Genomic DNA, 6,972 nt, shown 5'->3' on the forward strand with positions numbered 1-6,972 from the left:
ATATATATATATATATATATATATATATATATAAATTATTCATATTATATAATATAAATTATATATATATACAATAAATAAAAAATAAAATGACAATATTACATTTTATATATATATATATATATATATATATATATATATATATATATATATATATATATATATATATATATATATATATATATATATATACACACACACTGAAAAGTGTAGCCCCCCCATAACCCCCAACCAAAAAAAAAAAAAATTAAATTAAAAGTTTTTGGAAAAAACACTTTTCAGTGCTTTGAATGGGTGGATCTTCTTTTTTATCAAAACACATAAATAAAATCAATTGATTATTTCAGCAAACATGTAATACTTAAGGCCCTGGGGTAAAATAAAGATAAGGGACCACTTAAAAATATTATTGGTTATCCTGAAATGAATGAATACAAGTTATTGTGAAATTCTGTGTTTAATGTTACAAAATTGACTCAGAAATTACCACCGAAAGAAGATTTCAAGTCATTATTGAGATAAATGTGATAAGAAGTAATCAATTAAACATTTACTGAAAATAGTCTACAATATCAAGAAACTGATACAAATTTAAATGGCACAAAAGTGTGAAAATGATGGCAAAATTATTTTGTGCATGTGAATTATCCCTTTTTTTCAAATAATAATGTTTATTGTACTTTATTGCATTTTAATATGAAAAAATATATAATTTTTTAAAAATGAAATAATCCTCAAAATAAGAATCTAAATCTTTCAGTAGGTGGTAGTAGTGTCTAATGAGTGAGATGATTTGGTCAAACAACTGAATCATTCAACAAAGAAGTAAAGCGCTCTCTGGACTATTTAAAACACGGATTCATTCACAAAGTATAAAGTATATCTTTTGTGGTTATTAAGGTCAAATTTAATGCAATTCTCAGTAAGTTTTGAATAAATAAAAAAGTAAATTTGACCTAATTTACGACATGAATTTCTATAATCTCTGAGTAACCATGAGCATAAGATTAAACTGAGTTCAGAGTTTAATTAAAGAATTATTATTGACCTAGAGATTACTAATACTATATTACTACTACTACTATTAGTGAGGTGCGAGGCCAGACATTTTAAAATAAGTGGACCTTAGTGAAATAGGGTTGGGCCTTAGTGCCTACTCTTAAACTCATTGTATAATAACTAGTTTCTTATATTTATGATCTCTGATAGTAACTGATTTAACGAGTGACAATTTTTACTATCCAATCCTCATTTCTAAATAAATTTATTGCAAAAACGTGCAAAGAATCTGAAATCATTTACTTTGAGGCCAATAGAAAAGTGACATTGCTATTCAGCTATAAATATATAAATATAAGCATTTTTAAAATGATTCTGGCACTAAATTTGTTTTCTCTTTATCAAGCTAGAAAAAACAACACAATGGCAAGATGAAAACATAAACTACAATAGGTGTTTATTTGCTTTATAACAGGCTGTGATAAACTGATTGGCAATTCAATTATTGGCAACTATTGCAGTAACAGTGATCCACACAGTGGCCATTAGCTAGCATTAGTAATTTATTATTACTACTAATAAATACATAAGTAAAACATTTCTTGACTTCATGAATTTTTGCTGCATTAATCACCCCTATAGAAAACACTTTGCACAATAAAAATGCTGAATCATTCTCTCCCAGTAGCGCACAGGAGGGGGACTTTAAATTTGACCTAGTTTGTTTATAGTGAATGACATTTGGTGTTTTATAATTATTGCAATACATATTATAAATGCAGTTTTCAGGGTCAAGCAGTCAGATTTACTGTTGTGTTAAAAACAACTAGAACTGGAAATGGATTAGAATAGATTTAATACACACCAGACTCCTCTCTAATGAAATAAAAACTTTCTCAATGAATTTCTCCAGATGTAGATGCCCAAAGTCATCTTCCTGCTGCATGTTTATTCTTGAGGCATTCATCAGTACAGTAACATGAATGCTCTTGTGCGCAGGAAGAAGTTCCTCAGACAGGAAGTGAAGAGCAGTACTTTGGGAAGCCCTGCTGCTGCGCTTCTAGAGCACTTGCAGTCCAGATACTGGATCTCTGCTCACCTGCAGTCGACTCAACACTGATGCAGCACCAGGTGGGTCCTCCTTCACTGTCACTCTGTGCTGTTGACAAACGAAAGCTTTTGGTTACCTTGGATTGAGCCTGTTTCACACACTACATGGCATTAATTGAAATATGAAGTCAAAATTATTAGCCCTCCATAAATTTCTTTTCTTTTTCAAATGATGTTTATTAGAAGAAGGAATTTTTCACAGTATTTCCTTGTTTTTTTTTTCTAGGTAAAAAACAAAAAACAAAAACCTTTGGATCAATATTATTAGTTTTCTAAAGCAATATTGTTTTCGATTGTCTAATTACCCTAACTTGCCCAGTTAACCTAATTAACCTAGTAAAGCCTTTAATTGGCACTTTAATCAGAAATTTTGGTCCATATTGACATGATAGCATCACGAAAGCAGTTGCTGCAGATTTGTCGGCTGCACATCCATGATGCGAATCTCCCGTTCCACCACATCTCAAACGTGCTCTATTGGATTGAGATCTGGTGACTCTGGAGGCCATTTGAGTACAGTGAACTCATTGTCATGTTCTGACATATTTCCAGTCTTAGATGATTCGCACTTCATGACATGGCATGTTATCCTGAAAGTTGGCATCAGAAGATGGGTACACTGTGGTCATAAAAGGATGGTCATGGTCAGCAACAATATTCAGGTAGGCTGAGGTGTCAACAAGCTGTTTGTCCCTTCAGGCTAAGAATAATGAATAATGCTGCCCTGAAGATAAGCAAGTTTCTCTAACATGACGAATGTGTTCCTTCAAGTAATGATCCTGCTGTTTCTGTCATCCAGCATGTTTTAGTATGAAGTGAGATCCAGAAGTAGATTCAGTTGTTTTGTCATTGCAGATTGTGGAGGAAGCTCCTACGTGAAGCTTAAGCTTGATCCAGAATGGCTGGCCATCCTGAAACGACCTTCAAAAGCCATCCCACACTTTCTGGAACCCTCCGCTGGACAACAGACTACACAGCAGAGACAAAATACATTACAATGATCACAGCGGTTCATTTTCTGATAGCTTGCTGATACCATATTCATTTCCATTTCTAAGTATTTCAGCATCCTGTTCCTCTGCTTCTTTCAGGTGGGACTTCAGTCCATCTACATCCTGCTGGGCAAAGCGGACAGACTTACAGGGAGGAGTTTATTCAGCCTTCTTTGATGACTAGAATATTTAGAAGAACTGGATTTGTCGGAATTAAAATTTAAGACAATATAAATGACTTTATCCTCACTTTTGTTCAATTTCTAGTGTACTTGTTAAATAAAACTTTTAATTTCACAATGTTCTTTGACAAAAAACTCACTTTAAGTTATTCAACATTGTAATATGATGTTACAAAAGCTTTTTATCTCAGATAAATTCTGCTATTTGAATGTGTTTAACATCAAATAAAAAAGTACTCAAATGGTAAAAAAATTGATAATAGTAATAATAGTAATAACAATAACAATAATAATAATAATAATAATAATAGTAATAATAAAATAATAATAACAATAATAATAATAGTAATAGTAATAATAACAATAATAATATTAATAATAATAATAATAGGACTGTTTTTGCTGTGCTTTGGAGTAAATGCAGGTTTGGTGAGCAGAAGAGACTTAAATGAAGAAGAAACTTAATAAGAGTTAGCTTAATAGATAGTGTTTTTTTCCCTATAAAAAATTATTGTGTTAAAATCAAAGATATTTTAATTATTTTAGATGTTGTAAATTTCTTTGTTAGTCACTATTTTATCATTTATTTTGTAAAGTACTGTTAACATTTTAAAAAATTATATACAATTGAAGTCAGAAGTATTAGCCCCCCTGTTAATTTTTTTCAACACATTTCTAAACATAATAGTTTTAATAATTAATTACTAATAACTTATTTATTTTATCTTTGCCATGATGACAATAAAGAATATATTTCTGGATATTTTTCAAGACACTTCTGTACAGCTTAAAATGACATTTAAAGGCTTAACTAGGTTAATTAGGCTAACTAGGCAGGTTAGGGTAATTATGCAAGTCATTGTATAAAGATGGTTTGTTAAAAGGGGCTGGTTAAATTGCTTAAAGGGGCTAATAATTTTGACCTTAAAATGGTTTATAAACATTTAAAAACTGCTTTTATTCTAGCCAAAATAAAACAAATAAGACTTTCACCAAAAGAAAAAATATTATCAGACATACTGTGGAAATTTCCTTGCTCTGTTAAACATCATTTGGCAAATATTTAAAAGAGAAAAAAAATCAAAGGTGGGCTATATATATATTATTTTGTTCATTTATTTATTTATGACTTTTGCTTGAAATAACAAGATAGTATCAAGTTTTTAGACATGGTCCTGTCTTTAGAGGTGTCAAGATGTTAATTTACCGACCTTGATTTTCAGTCAGCATTATTGTTTATGACAGTTGCCATTTTCTTAAAAATACTCTAAAAAAAAGACATTATTTTTTATTTAAAATTTAGAAAAAAATGTTATCAGACCTTTATAGAATAACATGCTTATTAACATTTTACTTAAATCCAGACAAACAGACTCATTGGTCTCTTATTTTTTCCGCCACTACTGTATTTAGTTGGGATTGTTATAAATAAAGTATATTCATTGTTATCAGCAAATAAATAAATGTATATAAAATATATATAAATAAATAAATAAATATAAATAAATATGCATATATATGTATATATATATATATATATATATATATATATATATATATATATATATATATATATATATATATATAAAATGAATAAATAAATGTATATAAAATATATAAATAAATAAATGTATATAAAATAAATTAATAAATAAATAAATAAATATGCAAATAAATTAATAAATAAATAAATGTATATAAAATGTATATAAATTTACACAAATGTTGCGGGGGAAAGTAAAAGTTTATTTCCCTCTTCAAATGTTTATTTATTTCTTGAACATAGTTCCGGATTTACTTTTCCTCAAGTCAACATGCTAATGAGCAGGGCTGCTGCTGGCCAGAAGGGTGCCCTATGCAAAATTTTACTGTGGTGCCCCCACAGAGGAACAAAATCACACAAACAAAACACATTCCTAATTTCAAACATGTACAAAAGGTAAGGAATAAAGCCCTCTCTGTACCTGTAGAGATTGACGGTCCTCAGTGCTGCATTCTGTCTGTACCTGTGCAGCTGCTGGTGTCTCTGGAGCAGTGCTGGATCAGTCCGCCTCATCTTCTTTTGTAACAAATTTTGGCATTGACCTCCATGTACAATACAGAAGAAATTAGTCATTTAAAGAAAAACTCATGACATACTATTAAAACAATAGGCAGGTCAAGCACTTCATAATGTTTACAAACTACAATCAAAATGTGGATTTAATCTGCACTGTAATCTATGGTGACAAAAGCTGACCCTTTCTTTCAGTATAAATCAAAGACAAGTGTGTTTTTAAGAATTAATTAGTGTATTTTTGAACAAAAACTTTAACATTCGGAAAAAAATTATTATTATTATTGATTATTATTGCAATAAAAATGGTTTCTGGCATGTGGCTTACAGTAATTTGACTCATTTATATTATTGATCTTTTAGAAATGACAGAATATTCGTCAGTTTTGTTATTTTATACTGTATTGCACAAAAAGACTAAAGAGACTTTATTGTCATTGCAGCGATACAAGCAACAACAGCAGCAATAAGAAATGTAGAAACAGACAAAACAATAAGTAATGATAACTGCAGTTTGCAAAGAATGATATATAATATATAATTATATAACACAATAACTATGATAAATAAAAGATACAGTGGAATAATTGTGTATGTAGCTGGTGTGCAAACAGAATTGTAAAGTAATGCACGAGTTAATAACAATAATTGAGTTTGTGTAATTATCAGCAACATGGGGAAGAGGGGCAAACGTGAAAAGTCATGGAGCATGTCCCGTCTAAAGCACAATGCAGTTGTGGCAAAGTTTAAACGTTAGCTAGCCTCACTAATTCACTTGTTATTACCTGAAAGTGATGCACACGATTCATCTTGTACTTTCTTCCTCTTCTCGGCTCCAGACCACTGTTGTCTTTTCCTGGGCATAGAGCTGCAACTTACATCAATTATATTCATATGCTGCTATCAGCCGCAGATAAGTGGACAGGGGCGCGCCGCGCGCACATAGCTATGCGCGTGCACGGAAAAAAAAAACGTCACGTTTGATTATGAGTCCGTCAAATAATTTTAAAATCTTATAAAATGTATTTAACAACCTATTATCAATTATTATTTACCTGCCCGCACTACTTAATTATTTATTAATGCAGGAATATGAGGATTTTTATTTATTTACTCATTTATTATTTATTATTTTATTTATGCAGGCATTTATGGATTTATTTACTCATTTATTTTTATATTTGCGTATTTATTTGTTGTTTTTGCAGGTTTTGTCCTCCATACCATCGTGCTTTGAGAGCATAATGTCTGCTGATGTCTCATTTAGTTCCTGTTTTCCAATTATGTAAAGCAAATGGCAAATATCTTAAAGTTTTATTGGCTAAAGGAGATGTCATGTGGCATTGCTAAGATTTTACTTTATTGGTTTAATATTATTAATGTTTTTTTTTTCTGACGTGAACTGAAACGTGTGACGATTTTCAAGTTCAAAAGTAAAACTATCCTAAATAGGAAAAACGGGGAAAATATTTATTTATTTAGGTTTATGGGCCCTCTATTAATATGCCTAACAATTATTAAAGAATTTTCTGTATTTAATAACAAAGATTGTACAAACATACAGCTTGTGCTGCTCTAATTGACTGAACGCTTAAATCAATTGTTTACATTTAAATGACCCTCGTCATTCTGT

At 30.2% G+C, this 6,972-nt stretch overlaps 1 long non-coding RNA gene across 1 annotated transcript; it reads right to left on the reverse strand.

Moving 5' to 3' along the window:
• Nucleotides 1-1,439: 1,439 nt before the first annotated feature.
• Nucleotides 1,440-6,759, reverse strand: LOC141375418 (uncharacterized). Its single transcript, XR_012383447.1, has 3 exons — nucleotides 6,125-6,759; nucleotides 5,248-5,368; nucleotides 1,440-2,158 (listed from the first exon to the last, which is right to left on the reverse strand). It is a non-coding gene; the product is annotated as an uncharacterized lncRNA (long non-coding RNA).
• Between the last annotated feature and the right edge of the window lie 213 nt (nucleotides 6,760-6,972).

The sequence above is a fragment of the Danio rerio genome, chromosome 7 (assembly GCF_049306965.1).
Source record: "Danio rerio strain Tuebingen ecotype United States chromosome 7, GRCz12tu, whole genome shotgun sequence".
Lineage (NCBI taxonomy): Eukaryota > Metazoa > Chordata > Actinopteri > Cypriniformes > Danionidae > Danio > Danio rerio.